General features: G+C 31.6%; 1 pseudogene; it reads left to right on the top strand.

The window, feature by feature from the left end:
• The first annotated feature begins 11,578 nt into the window (after positions 1-11,578).
• On the top strand, positions 11,579-14,687 carry LOC131844794 (uncharacterized; annotated as a pseudogene).
• The last annotated feature ends 2,889 nt before the right edge of the window (positions 14,688-17,576 follow it).

Here is a 17,576-nt window from a genome sequence, read left to right as displayed (position 1 = left end):
AATTAAGTGATACAACTTAAGGCGGAAAAATATAACAAAGACTGAATTCATGATGTTGAAATGTAATGTGTAGTTGTCAGTGGCAACTTTCATATTTTAAGTATGTAAATTATCTCAAACTAAATTTTATATGATTTTAATTTTATTATATTACCCGATGTTAACTGTTATGATAATATCGAATGAGGCCGATAACGTTGGATGGCCGAAGTGGCTACGAATACTATCGATTAAATATAAAGTGAATAGTAGGCTTACTAAACTCACGTTCGTTTGACGAAAGTTTAATTCGTTTTATGGAAATTGCGCAAGGTTTTGCAACGAACTCCCAGAGTCTGTACTCAATTTGCCAGAAAAAGAAATCAATTGTGTCATAAAATATTTTCTTGGTAAAAAAAAAAGCTTATTATAAAATTGAAGAATTTATAAATGTCATCATTTATAAATCAATGTTTTTTAGAAAATATCTAACTTGAAATTCATTTTCAATGTTGTCTGATTGAACGGAGATTATTTTTTTATGTTGATTGCCGCATTAATCCTTGTTGTTAATTAAGTATAAGTAAATCAATATTTATTTAAAAGAGCAACACACAGGTTTCTTGTTTATTCTTCTTGTGATGAATCTGCGTTCCGAATAAGCGATAGATTAAAAAAAAAAACTTGACTACTCAAAAGTGCTTATATTAAGTTTATTTGAATAAAGATTATTTCTATTTCACATTAATATGGAACAGTGGGTTTTGGTTTATGTTAAACTGGTGTTGTAAGGAAAATTGAGATCAGTATCTACAATCATTTATAGTCCCCTAAATGTACAGGGTTCAAAGGATGCAATAGATTACTTGACCAGTGAGCTGATGGTATTATTAAGTAAATCATAACTGAAATTCAATGAATTATGTTATATTAAAATAATTCTCTGGTAAATCAAGAGTATCGTCGAAGTAAAATAGTAGTAGTAGTATTGAGGGTATTAGAACCACTTGAATAATATTGACCTGTTATTTTCTATTGGTTAGGTGAAGACAGGCAGCGATTTTGTTCTAATTTTATGTCACGAGAATATTACTTTCTCTTTATATTTTTTTTCTATATATGTAGGTAATTAAGTTTTACCTTTTGTAATGTGATATGTTAAATTTATCCGTTAAAATATTCATGATGAGAAATGTCAAGTTCTATTTTGGAGGTATAAAAAAAATGCAATGTTCATAAGATCGGAAACTTACATTATATGTTACAGTCTGACTTCAATCACCGCCAAATAATTGTTTGTTACTCTAAAAGGTTGTTCGTGTTTTTGGGTGATTTGGATTATGTAAATTAATATATGTTATGTTATATTTTGTGCACAATGCATGCCGAAACTTAGCTCTGTTAGTATTGATTTTAGATTGTAAACCTTTGACAGTATACTAAGATAGTCAATGTTATGAAAGTAATGTGTATCTTTAATTTATTTAGTTTAGTATTTGTTATATGATCCTGTAGACACTATATCCTTTGAGAAGCATGACTACGCTCATCAGTTACCTATGTGTCTGGGCCAGACACTATTGCAGGATGGCCGACTGTTAACTATCGTGTGACGCACCATTAATTAAAAATGGTAAAGTCAATAATCATGTATCCTGAAACGGTACGTCAGAGGCCAGAGCCAAAGTAATCTATGTGACATTGACAAGTGGATGACGGATGAACGGAGGCAGCGGGAGTGTTGGAGCGAAAGTGTTTATATTGATATAAAAACAAATAAGAAATAGGTAATTGTGAATATTGTAGGCATTGACTACTAACTTACGCCTAAGTCGTCAGGATACTAGTGATTTTAAAACAATTAGACAAAATGGTCAATTGCGTAGATCAGGTCATAAAAATAGGTTTTCTCATATATATTTCATGTTACAGCCAGCGGTCGTTTATATTTTTATTAATAATAATAATAATCTCAGGACAATTCACACAGCGCCATCTAGACCCAAGTTAAGCTAGCTAGAGCTTGACTTATGGGTACTAGATAACTGATACAAATACATATGTTTTTTTAAATACATAAATAATATTTATATATTAAAAAAAAAACATATGTACATAGAAAACAGCCAGACCGATACAAACAACCATACTCATGAATACAAACGTTTGTGCCGTGCGAGGAATCGAACCTGCGACCATCGGAAGTAAAGTGTGTGCTAAACCGCTAGACTACTGAGGCCGTAAACGTCGTTTATTATATGAATAGAGATTCTAATAATATTTACTACATAATACGTCCCAATTTACGTACATTTGAGTTGCTATCAATTGAACACATAAGATGTTGCTTCAAGCATAAGATATAGAATTCAGAGGTCTGTGAAATGGAAACAGGAAACGCTTTGAACCGCAAAACTGTTTGAAGCGTTCATTTCCCCGGCCATCAATGAATGAAATAGTGAGCTAAAAATACCCGGGGATTAAACTGAATGGGGCACGGCCCCCTTCACCCTCGCGGCTTGCAATTAGGGCACTGTGTCAGTTGTGACGTCACGACCTACGTCACAAACGCATCCCAGGTGAATCCCGGAAAGTAGGTCAGGGAAGGATTTTTTTGTACACTTTAAATGACGTACTTGAAACTCGGTTGAGTTGAGTTATGGAGAAAGTGCTTTTTGCATTAAAAGTGGAAAGTACAGATAAGGATAAAATATAAGGTTTCTATGTGGGTCAGGAAAATTACGTATACTTATGCATACCTAAATTAAATAAGACAAAGAAACTTTTGATCTTGTGGTTTAAAGACTCTGGTGGTTATATATAAAAATTAATTGCGGAATGTATTATTTTTTAATAAACTATTAAATTAATACAATTGGTGTAATAAATGTCATAATAAGTAGTAAGTGGCGTTGTGTAACTAATTATAAAATGAATTGTGAACGAGAAAAATTACCTCTTTCACCCCTGGGAATGGGGTATTTCCAAAAATGTAAGAGTAATTTTTTTTTCAGCTTTTAGGAATGAAATGTTGATTGTATGTGAAAAGTAGATTCTTTTATTAAATATTGGTCTTATTAATATTTAATAATAAATTAATTCTAATTAATTTGTAATTACGTTAAGTTGTAATAAGCTGTTTTTACGAAAAAAATAAACACGTACAGATAAACAGACTGTTCTCGCCTTGTCATTATTTTACGTTTTTCTTATATATAGACTAACTGTCCCGTTGTTGTGCCTTAAAATAAAAACAAAAATTTAGGGTTAGACTACCCCTAACATTTAGGGGGATGAAAAATAGATGTTGGCCGATTCTCAGACCTACTCAATACGCTCACAAAATTTCATGAGAATCGGAGGAGTATGGGAACGAAAACTGTGAAACGAGAATTTTATATATAAGATATTAGTAGTGAAGGAAAAAACATTTTTTTTATACAGTAGGTATTAACAGGTATTCTGTGCTAGAGATATGAAATACGAGTGGTTTCTTCTTGCCTTTTATATTTGCACGCAAAACAGCATCCCTTTGTTCGTGGTCTCAATTTCAGTCTCATCAGGGGGATGATGAATGCTGCATAATGTAGCCCCGTCTTAGCAACGCCGTCTTTATACGCCGCAGCTGTTTATTCGCGCGAGATGGCCCACTTTTAACTGACTTTGAGTAGCGAGGCATTTTTTACTATTTTTGTATATTATAGTACATATAACATAGTATGGTGAGACATGTTGACAATCAGTTGCATGTGCCGAAAGCGAAACTCTGCGAAGTAACTCAACTGAGCCATTTCGTTATTTTAAGATTACAAATTCATTTTGGTAATTTTGATGTTTTTGGATTTTTAAGTTAATTCAGAACAAGTATAAAAATGTTTTCGTTTACTAATAATTTAAATACGACAATGAGTAGTTTGTTATGTTATCGTTCACACATTTACAGTTTAAGCAGCAATTATGTAATTGGGCATTACATAAATATTGTGTATAAATCTATCAAATTATAGTTCATCTACAAAATAATCATTTACAGAGTAATAGTATTTATACAATAAATTTTCGTAATAATAGTATTTAGGATGGTTAGAATTTAAACTGGTCAATAAGATGGTCACACAGACTAATTTGCAGACAGAAGTTATTATTTATAGATTTCAGGTGTTATAAAATCATACCAATTTCAAACTACATTATCAGTATTTATAAAATTGTCATTTCAATCCCTTACTCAGGGTCAGCCATGCACCAATGCTGTGTTAAACTTGTCTAATTTAGCACTCAATCCAATGAGACTAACTGGGGAGAAGAGATTTGTTAGTAATGTGGATCCAATTACTAGTAACGTACCATTTCAGGATGATCTTCATGAGCTTCCCCTGGAAACCATTCTGATAAATACCTAGTGAATTTGTCAGGATAGGACAACTGGTGGCTGGTGACCCACCAGCATAAACTGTTAGTGCCGATTAGAGCATTATTATCATTCAATAAAAAAATTAAACTAAATAGTCATGTATATGGTCATAATAGGTGTCACAGGTTAAGTTCTGTTTCTAAAGTTGTGGTCTTATGTGAACTGTTTTTCTTGAAATAAATATCATTATTATTAATATTAAAAATAAAGTGAAAAGTTAAAGAAATTTTACAAATTGTAATATATAAAATATTAAATATATTATTGTTAATGGAGTTGCAATCACTACCTTTACTGTATATATATTTCATATTAATATGCCCTACTGACACAGTTCACTTACTAATCCATACTTCTATGGGGAATGTAACATTGTGGATTAGATATGTTTTGATATATTTGTGAGAAGGGCTGAAGATGCCCCCAGTTGCATGCCTTGGGAGAGGCTTATGTCCAGCAGTGGACTACAGTAGGCTGCTGATGATGATGATATTTGTAAGATTTTCATGATTGTAAACTCAGATGGTATAGCTAGGTGTACGGTCAACTGTTGATAGTTGACCTGGTCAGGTCATCACTCATAGTATGACATCAATCAGTAAAATATAATACTGACTGGTCTTCCACACCCTCCTGAATCCAGTTCCCTATGGGTTGTTGCCGCAGGAGTTGCTCCTGGGTCAAAAGGACTTACTGTTGTAGAATTATATAGTAAAACTATTTATAAAGGGATAAATATTTTAATAGTAATGGTAGAGACAGTGAAATGACTAAAGAATACAAAAATACACATTAAATATCAAAAGAGTTTCTCAACCTCACCCAGAGGCCCCACCCTTGACTTACATAAGGGGATGTGGAAGATCTATGTTTATCTAAATGAAACAATTATTAAAGTTGTATTTACAGATATAATATTGAAATTATAGATAGTAAAGGTAGACAGGCTATCTTCTGTCAGTAATCAATCTAGAAGAGATGAAATAGAAGACTGAGGCACATTATATGATTTAGGTTCTTCAAATATCAAATAAGGATACACTGACAGAGCACCATGCATTGGTAAATGGTAACTGTCTATAACATTTGACAACACTAGAAATGCAGACATTGCATTATTATGTCACTCCTGTAATAATACTGATACATTGTCATTCTGAAAGACTAAGTTGTGGGGCTATTCTGAAAGTTCTCAGCCTTTTCTTACCCTTCAACTAAAACACAGCTTACAACAACTTGCTACTTTAAATTAAATATGATTATAGCCATAAGTTTGATGCCAGATAGAAAAAAAAAAAGAAAAAATCATGTTACATTATGTCAACAAATATCAAAGACAACAGCAAATTACTCAAGGCAACAACACATAATACCAATACTTAATATAAAATGTTTTTTTAATATATCTTCAATTACTATGGTATATCACTATGAGTTATTTATTGATTACGGGTAATAACATCATTGACACTTCAAAAGACGGTCTTATCACTTAAAAAATCTTTTTTGAGACATCAATTTCGTAATGCGTATTTTGTAGTGTATCATCGATTTAGTAGGCTATTTCAGTATTAACATCAGTATCTGTTTGGAATTTTTTGCATAATAAAATAGAATAACTACCGGTCGGCGTATATTGTCAGAACTATCAATAAATATAAACGGTTCAGACTTCTAATGAAACATACTTATGTTTTCCCTTCTTTACATCTCAAAGTACTAAAACATAAGCTTCTTCAACTTTCCTATATGTAATAAATTCTAAGATAACATATAGATTTTCAGTACAAACCTAAACAAGTTGACATTGGCCTTTCCTCGGGTGAACGTAACATCGTATACACAATCAATAACTTGTTAAAATGTAACTCATAGAATTTCAGTAAATAATACTCACATATTGTTAGAGAATACTTGAAGAGAACAACACGAGCACTAAACAATGTACGTAGCAAATTAAAAGTACTTAAATCGGCGATAATTATTTATAAAAACACAACCGAAAGACAGCAAGTAGATTTCAGAATCCGCCCATTTTGTTTTGTCTTTCTGACTTCTGACTGACTGACGTTTTTGACATATGACGTTTATTTGACAACTTTAAAATTGTTACTTAAATAATTGTAGTAACCGCAAAAATATCTTATTAAAAAGAATTTTGTAAATAATAAATAATATAATTAGATTTGGATTTAATCTATAATATTTCTTTTTAAGTAAACATTTTAAAATTTAATTGTTTAAATACGACCACAGATAATATGCTTGTTATCTATCATTGTCATATTGAAAATGAAAATGATCACTATTAATGAACATACATGACAAAATATATACATATATACTTTTATGCATAGAGATCATATCTGATTCTCTTCTTTCTTTTCCTCTTTAATTAAAAGGAGTTGTTTTAAAATGTCAAATTGTTCAGCGCCATCTAAATTTTTTTACGTTCAATGTCGAGTAGTATAGCAATGTCCCAGATACTATTGCAATGCTCAAGTTCAGAAGCATAATGCATTGCTACCGAGTTCTACTAAATGCCACGAGATGGCTCTACATATACTGACCAAATATAAGTATAAATATTTTGATAATAAAGACAATCTCGAAGTTATTTTTTATTGGGTTGTCTGGACTATTGTCAGGTGCTTGGACCTGTAGCACTGCGACCTACATAGATCCATTGTGTTTCAGATTTCCCTACCTAGATCCGTCAAGGACAAGAATTGAAGGATATTCTTAGGAACGATGGTTTTTATCTTTTCGGGAAAAAGTGTAATACTAACTGTACCCGCGATTTCGTTTCGATTTTCAAACTTTTAATTACATATTTATTTTTATATAAATACTTAAAAACTAAGTTAACTAGGTTAAAAAAATGATACAACATACAACCTTTCAGCTCTTTACAATCCTATTTTATAAAAAAGCCTAATTTTTTTATTTTTAACTAGCTGTAGCCGCGTCTTCGTCCGCTTGGAATTTAATAAAAAGTTAATTAGAGAAATATTCTAAAATAAAAGTAGCCTAAGTTACTCATTATTACATATACCTGCCAATATAAGTCTCGTCAAAATCGGTCCAGCCAGACAGACAAAAATTGTAAAAAATGTTATTTTGGTGTATGTACCGTATTTATATTTATATTCATATGCGTATAATAAAAAACGGTTATTTCAATATTATAAACAGACACTCCAATGTTATTAATATGTATAGATATCACTAAAAAATTAATATGAAAACATATTATGTTCATAAAAAAATTTGTTATTTTTTATTTATTGTTTAAAAAAACTTTCACATATTAGGACGTAGTCTAAAAGTGATATTAGGGAACATTCTCACTTTGGCAATATTAAAATTGCGACTGGTACAGAATGCGCCATATTGCTCATAGGCCAGTTTAGTACCTACGAACGATGCGGCAAACATACACACCAAGAGGAGAGCACAGACTGTCGGACATAGTATTGCGGTGAGCTTGTTCGCTCTATTGGATCTGATCGAGCCGATTTCTGAGTCCGTATCACTACGTCTTTCAGAGCCTTTTGTCATGTCTCTGAAAAAATGCAAAAGTATATTGCTTTGCCCTTATTACTTAGCCCCTTCGATCGATCCCTCGTTCAATTCAAACGGGGATCGAAATTACGATCGAACCCCCAGCTGAGGGTACCCGTCAGAGTAAAGTCGTACCCGTCCGGCGGGAAATGGCCTTCAGCCGCTCCATAAGTCCTTCCGCGGGTTTGAAGTGCCATCGCACTCCCTACCGTCAGATGAAGCTGTAAAGACCAGCTGCGGCCAAAAGCCGAAAAAAATCTTAAAGCTTTATTTGTGGTCTGCAAATGGTTCAGCTGTTCCTTTATGAAAAGGCAATAAATAGATAGCCCATATAATATTAGTACAGACGGTTAGTATACATTAATCAATATATTTACATAAAATTACACAATGAAATAAATTTACCTTAGATATAATTCTATAAAGGTGTTAAGTAAAAATACATTTTTCGTCCAAAATTAATATAAAATGTGCCTTCGTCAGAGATATTTGAAGTATGGTTTTTATACTTGTCATTTTTATTTTTTTTATTTAAATGTAAGTGTAGAGAATCGTGTAAATAATAAATAGAAGAGCTATAGGGAAGGAGACAATAAAATTCCAATTAAAAATAATGTCTTCGTTGACCATTAAAAATTATAGAGTAGCTATTTTTTACTATAATATGTTTTAAAATAAAATAGTATTATGTAGCATTATTAAAAACCTCTGGTGCTCGTGATTAAAAAAAAAAATTATACATTATGTTTATGTTATAACCCCGAGTAAAATTTATAACCTATTATTCTATAAGCTATATTATTGTAAAGTTTCATTAAAATCGTTTCAGTACTTTTTGCGTGAAAGAGTCACAATCATTTATCTATCCATACACTTTTAAACTTCCTCGTTTATAATATTAGTAGACTAAATTAAAAAGTATGTTTAAAATAATATAATGTCATATTATTGACAGTTTAAGTTTGTTTTTGACAGGTTTTGTGAAAGAACGAGCAGGACGTTTGAGTTATAATTTTATTCCACCTGTATTTTATAGTTTTTAATTACATCCAATTATTAGATAATTATAGGTATTAGAATTAAATACTGAAAATGAAATTAGTGCTGTATTTCATATTAGGTTCCTGTATTATAATAAGTTTGTTCGTCACTTTCGTTTATCTGATGACGACAGTTGACCCTGATCTGGTGAAATTGCATCAAAAGTCTAAATTAATGCTGAGAGATGTTTATGGAGGTGAAGACAATGCATTAATAGTAAGTTTTTTTACACTACGACGTTGGCAAACAGGCATTCGGCTCATTTGATGGTAAACGGTTACCGTAGTCTATGGACACCTAAGTTTATTATATAAAATGTTTTAAATTTGACGGGGTCATTATTTATGCGTAAAATTAGTGTAAATCACCAGATCTTACGTTTCATTTTTATTGATTTCCCGATATTTCGGCAGTGTTTCAACCGCCATGATCATGGGTAAACTGAAGAACAGGAGGTAGAGGGTTATTTTTTTTATTGTCAGTCATATGTCTTTTTTAATTGTTATTAAAAGAATATAATAAAAGTATTATCTTTTAAATTATTAAATAAAATCTAAAAGTATACTTTTTTAAATATATCATGTCGATAGACCAAGTCGTTTTGTTTTTGGTATTTTTTACCGTTACAAACTTGTATTCAAAACATATTTTCTTCTCTTTGACAGTATAGTAAAATGCTCGACCATCTCATAAAAAAAATAACTCTGAACAATTAACACAGCGCCATCTAGTTCCATTGTGAGCAGAACTTGTGTTTTGGGTACTAGACAACTGATATAAATACTTTTTTTTGTATCGTGCGTGGAATCTATCCCGCAACCATCGGAAGAAAAGCGGTGTCCTACCGCTAGACCACCGAGGCCATCCAAAAGATACTTTATAAAAGATTCCAACTATTATAAAAGTAGGTATTTATTTTAAAAATAAGTACAATTTCAGGTACCAGATGCGTATATTGATTTCCAAGTATTACTTAATAATAAGAACGTAAGTATATAGAGTACAGACGTCAGTAGTGATGCCGTGTTTGTGGTCTATATTAGATATTATGTACAGTGTATATTTGCAAGAATGTTTCAGTAAATAAATATTTATTAGGATATACTTTGATTTGTTTCTTTCTTTGTAATATATATGTAGACAATTCCTAAAGCACCATCTAGTCTCCAACTAAAGAGAGTGTTCTAACTTCTTTTACGTTAGAAATACTTAATAACTTTTTTGTCTAAATAATTAATATAGAATTTATGAAAATAGTTTTTCTTTTATTTGGGGATTTGGGTTATTGTTTTGTGTATTATTGTGTGTGTATCCAAAGAGGGCTCATGATGCATATGTTGTTTTTACTTAATAGCAAGTTCGGGGAGCCCGTTATTAGGGCTTTTGAATGTAGTAATCCAATCCAATTAATATACGTAATCGGAACTTAATAAGAATAATTTTATGGTACTTAAATAAAGTTAAAGTGTAATCTATTCGGAACGCTTTGAAGAAATACATACTGTTTATTTTAAATATTAATATCTCAAGAGTATTCACACAGCGCCATCTAGTTCCAAACTATGTGTTTTTTATGAAAAGTTTTTTACACGTATATACTTGTTTATAGCATTTTGTCTGTAATATTTTGATAAGAATAAATATTTTATCTATCTATCTACATAATATACAGAAAAACCCAGATCGATGTAAACAATCATGAATACGGAAAAGTTTGTATTGTTCTGAGTGCTAAATTATGGGTATTTAAATCACTGACACAAATACTCAAATACATTTTTAGTTTTCTTTTATCCCGACGGAGAAAAGGACGGGTAAAAAAAGGAACGAATAGGAATTTAGGAAAGGATTTTAGTTTGTTATTTATGTCGTCATCTCTAGATTGACGAAGGTTGACCTCCACGCGGTTCCCCCTGGAAACCATCGTTTTAAATTCCCAGTGAATTTGTCACGTTGGGCTAACTGATCTGACTTCATGTTCATTTTATCATCCTCTACTGGTGCCCCGCCAGCGTAAACCGTTAGCGCAGGCGGGTGCAACATTCCATTTTCATCAAAATCAAATCAAATCTAGATTGACGAATTGTTAGACATATGGTCACGACTACCTTTTACCATTGCACCGCTCGCCATCGACAGGGAAAACAACCGTACCTGCCGAGGTTTTCTCGAGATACTACAACATGGGGTTTTTCAAGAAGGGTATATTAAGGTTTCTTAAGGGTCAGCAACGTGACATTCCTCATGTTTCAGGCGTCCATTGGCTATGGTAATATTTTACCATCAAATTGGCATACCTGTTTGCCACCATCGTAATATAAAAAAACATACAAATATTCAAATACATTTTTAGTTAGCTATTTATCTATTTATCTGCATATATTTCCTTACATACAACTTGTATCCAAAGCCGTAAAACATAGAAATAAAAAAAATACATTGAAATGACATTCACTTGAAATAAAGAGTTTATAGGCTGTACGGTCTAAGGATCTTTGCCTGTTCCATCACTGAAAAGGAGATGGACGAATATGGGGGGAAAAAAAATAAAGAGGTTAATTTGACTTTTGACTTATATTATTTAAATACATTTATAAATGTCTGTTTTCTTACACAATTTATTTTTCATTTGATCATCACAAACTCATGACGAAAGGAACTGTTTTTGTTGGAATTTGTTCAATTATCATACTAGTTTTGTTTGCTGTGTTCTGCTATTTAATTACGACGGTAAACCCTGATCCGATAGTTCTTGAAGATGACGGTGGTAATGGTAGCCAAAGGTATGGTTTAAAGGTGAGTACTTATATATGACTTTTTTTCCGTATACTGAAAGGAAAACTGAGAGACTAAGTGTTTTTAAATTCTAAATATAAACAATAAACATTGGTTTTTATTATAACTTATCATAAAATGAATTAAACTCTACAACAATATTATAAAATAATATCTCAGAACTTTACACAGCGCCATCTAGTCACAAGTTAAGCAGAACATCTTTTATGGGAACTAGACAACTGATATAATTACAAATATACTTATTTTTGTAATATAACATAGAAAACCCCTGGACCGACATAAACAATCATATTCCTGAATACAAATGTTCGACATCGAAACCATCAGATGTAAGTTAACCGTTCTTAATTTTCTGTACTTTTGTCACTGCGTAGACTGACAGTGAATATTATCACAACATTAGGTATAATTTGATGTAGATGAGTATATATGAAGATTATTACAGATATTATATCATTTGTATAAAAAGATGATTACGCTGTGTTTAATTTCGTTGAGTCATTTTTATTGATAACAGGCATTTCCATTTGAATATTTATATGTATAAATAAATAGGCTAAATTATTTTCCTCTCATTGATAATGTAGTGTGATAAACAAGTGAGTAATAAGTAAAGAACCACAGATTACTGGACAGATAATTGAGACCAAGTGCAACTTAGCTGCCGCCACTAACCCGCGCTCTGTGCCTTGACGCCAAATTTTTTTAATAACTATTAGCTGACCTCGCAAACCTTGTTTTGCCATATAAATTAAAATCGATATTAAAACATACGGGTCGGTGATAGAAGGGTCAAAATTTACTGTAATATATATATATAGATAGTTGATAGACAACGAGTACCGAAAAGTATTAAATTTATTATATATGATTTTTAATGCCACATAATAAAAAAAATTGGGCTGAACCACCCTTAACACTTAGAGGTATAAACATTGGTTATAAATCTATTCTCAGACCTACTGAATATACATGTGAAATTTCATCAAAATCGATCAAGCTGTTTCGGGGGAGTATAAACATAATAAGTTAAGGGAGGATAAATACGAAACCTGCGACAGGAGAATTTTATATATTAGATATATACTAGAATGGCATACAATCTGACGGCACACATACTGGTAAGTGGCAACTCTAAATACATGAGAGGTGCTAGAGAAGTCACATGAGGATATAGCGATATCCTCATGTGACTTCTCTAGTATCTCTCATGCATTGCCATTCACGAGTACTAAGATCTTGTAATTTTACAACCATCTGACTCTTTAACCAAACACAGCTTACATGGAAACTGCTTTGGGAAAGACAAAACAGCTACGTTAGGAAGTTTATCAAGTTTTATATAACTAGGATAAAAGCCTAATTGTTCACACTTGTTTACAGTCTGAAAATTATTTCAACGATATATTATTTCCAACTGCTGACAACGAAAACAATCTGCATTACGGACTCGAAAAAGTAAATGAAAATGAAGTTAATGCGAAAGAAAGCATGCTTACTGCATATCGTTTCACACCTACAAAGTACATTAAAAGCGATAAATATAACCATACAGATATTAGACTTGTAAGACCACCTATATGGCCACCAAAATGATACAGTTGTAACTACAAAAATCATACCCACAAATGTATCAGATATTAATACTTTAGAAAGTTTACCAGTTAAAGGTCAAAGAAGATCTGCTAATGATACTGATATTTCAACCAATCATAAGCGTAATACTAAAACTGTTATATTGAAAATTGTAAACGAAACCAAGGGATTACTAGATGGGAATGGATAAAAGATGTAAAAGTAGAATTATAGAAACTCAAGGAAAACTTGTACTTATTAGCAGACTGAATTAAAAAGCTTTCATAGTATTTAATGTGCCAAAGGATAATCATGATATGTTAGTTAATAAAGATATCCTTATTATAGAACTATTATATAACAGTGTTCAAATAGAAGAGAATGATCAATCAGTTATATCACTTAGTGTTGCCGCTGAAAAAGAGTAGAGTCATCTTGAAACAACCGACAGTGGAGACAAAATTGCGGAAATATTTCGTAATATGAATAGAGTGTATGTCTTTACGGTCAGAGATAATATAAATGATATCATAATTGACTGCCCAATGTAGATAATTGGCGTCATTAAAGAACAAGGAAACATTTACAAAGTATCTACAAATGAATTAATGAAACCTGTTTGATTTAAATTGTAACGAGTACAAATATAGTATGTGTATCACAAAGTACAGAGGTTGTAACATATTAAGATAAATAAATGATTAGAAAATTTCTGAGTTTAAAATTATGATCTTTGTATAAGTCATCTACGTTTCTAACTAAACAAAATAGATTAGATATAGGAAAAGGTATTAAAAAAAAATTTTTTAACGGATGACATTGGGATGGTGGACTTGCCTGCGCAGTTGGGGATGATAAAATGAGAATGACGTCAAGTCAGGTAGTCCAACGTGATGAAATCACTTGGTTTCCAAGAGGAAACACGTAGAGTTCAACCTGACATTATACATTTTTGTTCACGGATGATAATAGAATGGTGACCCCGCCTGCATTAACGGTATATGCTGGCGGGGCAGCAGTGGAGGATGATAAGATGAGTATAAGGTCAGGACAGTTAGCCTATAATGGAAAATTTTCCGGGAATTGGAAGCTTCCTGGAAATAGAAATTGAAAACTATTTTCTTAATCTTAATGAAACTCAACACAAAGATAGTGAAAGTGTTTGTCTGTATATTTCTACCTCTTCACGTCTAAACGACTGAACGTCATTTGGACTGAACCCCAAATTTGGCTTAGATAAAGTTAATAGATCTTTCATGGAAATGGACATTAAATTTTATAATACAATACCGATAGATATTTTAATCTACTGTATAATGAATTAAAAAATATATATTAGGAAATACTTATTGCATCTGTAAACGATTAGAGAGACATTAGTTGTTCAGACAAAGGAAATACTTTAAATATGGTAGACATAATATCATATTGAAATGTTATATATTATTTAAAGAGTAAAAAAAATAAGAAAAAAGATCTACTAGTCGAGTTTTATGTCAGTTTTTCTCAACTGAAGTAGTTAGCCGTACTGGACGATAGAAAAAGTGATAAAAACACGAGAGCCGAAGGGTCCCATGTGAATTTCGAATTTATCTTAAAAATTAAAATAAAGTCGTGAGAAATCGCCAAATTTTAATATGTCTAATACATAATTGATAATGATATTTTGATTAAGATTTGATTCGATCATATTAACCATTCCTGTCGGAGCTGACAGTACTTTACACGTGTTCAAATTGCTAAATTCCAGCCTTATCAATCAGTGAATGTATCTACCACGCTCACCGGTTTAGTAATACGCGCCTACAAGTCTTGCGCGTAATAGTTCACGACTGGGATCGATCAATTTAGTTCATAGCTCTATTGTAAATTAGATCGATCTTTTGGTTTGTTAGCTCCCGACACGGAGTCACAGACTACAGGTAATAGACTATTTAACCTCTATAGGACTATGAGTACTTTTTGCAGTAAATGCTCTTATTTATTTAGTTTTTATCAAACAACCTAATGGACTAAAGAGCGAAAGATCTCTGAACTAATTTGGTGTAGTTCGTCTTTTGGAGCTCTACTGAACTAGTTAATTTTCGAACTACACAAGCCTAGTATATACCAGTGGAAAATATTTTTACAAGGTTGTTTTATGTCTTAGAATGGTTTAGTATTAAAAATTAATTTAATTTTTAAATTACTTCAGAAGTATAAGTGTAATATTTTTTATAGTTTTAATCTTTTTTTTCTGTTTCTATATAATGCAGTCAGTCTTCCAGACTATAAATAGATTTGTTGACAGTGTAAAGTCTCATGAGAGATGATTCTCCATTGAGAATCCAGCATTAGATATTTCAGGTTATAACAGGTTGTTGAAGTCTGGTATTATACGTCTCTTAAGACGTGCAATATAATCAGGCAATGTCAATTGAGCAGCAAGTTTATTCGGATATCTGTCCAGTTTGGTTTTTTATTATGTAATTGTGAGTGAGATTTCTTTCTTGATATTGTTTTAATAATAATAACTTAGGACAATTTCTTAGAATAATACACTACCATCTCATGTCTCCTATCCATAGATAACATAAGATCTGGTAGAATTAGTGCAAGATGAGGCTGTGTGAATTGTTCTGTGATATTATTATATTTATTACCAGCAGTGCCCGCGGTTTCATCCGCGTTAAATTTCAATATATAAATTTCTAAAAAAAATATAGTCTATGTGTTATTCTGATGCGTAAGCAAAATGTACTGTAAACTTTATATATATACGGAAATTTTAAATGTCGTCAAATTAAAATTTTCATTCATATCTTGCGTACGCTAATATGAACAGTTAATTTAACTGTTAATCTTACTAATATAACCGCGAAAGTTTGTGAGTACGGGTGGATGGATGTTTAATTTATTTTTAATTCAAACCAATACGCGCGCTTGATAAAACTTTACATTAACATAGTTTATACATCAGAATAATGCATAGGGGTAAACCGCTGTGAAACGGCGGGACACTGTGATCCATAAAAATTTCGCACTTAATATAATAACTTCAATGTGGCATTGCTATTGGTAGTCTTTACAACTTGATAAAAAATGAACAATAGTCTATGTGTTATTCTGATGCGTAAGCTAAATTACTGTAAAGTTTCATCAACAAACATCAAGAGTAACAAACATCCATACTTACAAACTTTCACATTTAGAACGTAACACTTGTTTCAAGGAGGACTTAGATATCGTGTCTCTATACCCTGTAATAACATTAGAAAAATGATCAATTTAATAGCGTTATTAAGTAATTAATACTCCAATAAAACTTGGTGACTGGTATATCAAAATGCATTGCCATAAACCCTTTTTCTTTCCAGACAAACTAACAAAGGAGGTGTTAAGTGAGAAATATACCGCATGATTTGCATAATTAGCAGGATACCAGAAAGCATTAGGAGGTCGTATCGTTGTGCGTAGGGTTGCCAACATTAAAACTTTTTTCTTAAAATATTATTAATTATAAATGCTAAAGATTGTGGCTATGGATGGATGTTTGTTACGGAAGGACCAATTTATGGGATAAAGTTTAATTTTAAATGTCGTCAAATTATAATTATCGTTCATATCTTGCGTACGTTAATTTTAAATGTCGTCAAATTTACTTCAATAGTCAATTTAAATTACAATGAATAATTCATATCTTGCATAGATTAAATGTCGTCAAATTAAAATTTTCATTCATATCTTGCATACGCTAATTTTAAATGTCGTCAAATTAAAATTTTCATTCATATCTTGCATACGCTAATTTTAAATGTCGTCAAATTTCGTCAAACATCAAATGTCGTCAAACGTCAAATGTCGTCAAACATCAGAATAATGCATAGGTTGTAAATTTCATGAAGAGGAAACAGCAGGCACAGCTGTGATCCCTAAAAATTTCGTAAATTGGCACTTCAATGTGGCATTGCTATTGGTAGACTCTTTACAACTTGATATAAAATGAATCATACAAATTCACAGTCATACATATAATCTTACATTCATGCTATATGACTATGTACTAGATGCAATTATTTTGTAAAATTTCCTATCAAGATTTAATTATCGGATGAGGTAGATTGAAGTATTCTCAACTGTAAAGGTTTTTTTTAATGGTTGATATGCAATGGCGCACCCGACTCCGCCTACGGTTTACGCTGGCAGGGAACCAGTGGAGGGTGAT

This window comes from Achroia grisella, unplaced genomic scaffold (assembly GCF_030625045.1).
Source record: "Achroia grisella isolate CSIRO2021 unplaced genomic scaffold, CSIRO_AGI_Agris_v1 utg413, whole genome shotgun sequence".
Taxonomy (NCBI): Eukaryota; Metazoa; Arthropoda; class Insecta; order Lepidoptera; family Pyralidae; genus Achroia; species Achroia grisella.
The sequence above is the reverse complement of the archived record's forward strand: the minus strand, read 5'-3'. Positions and strand labels throughout refer to the sequence as shown.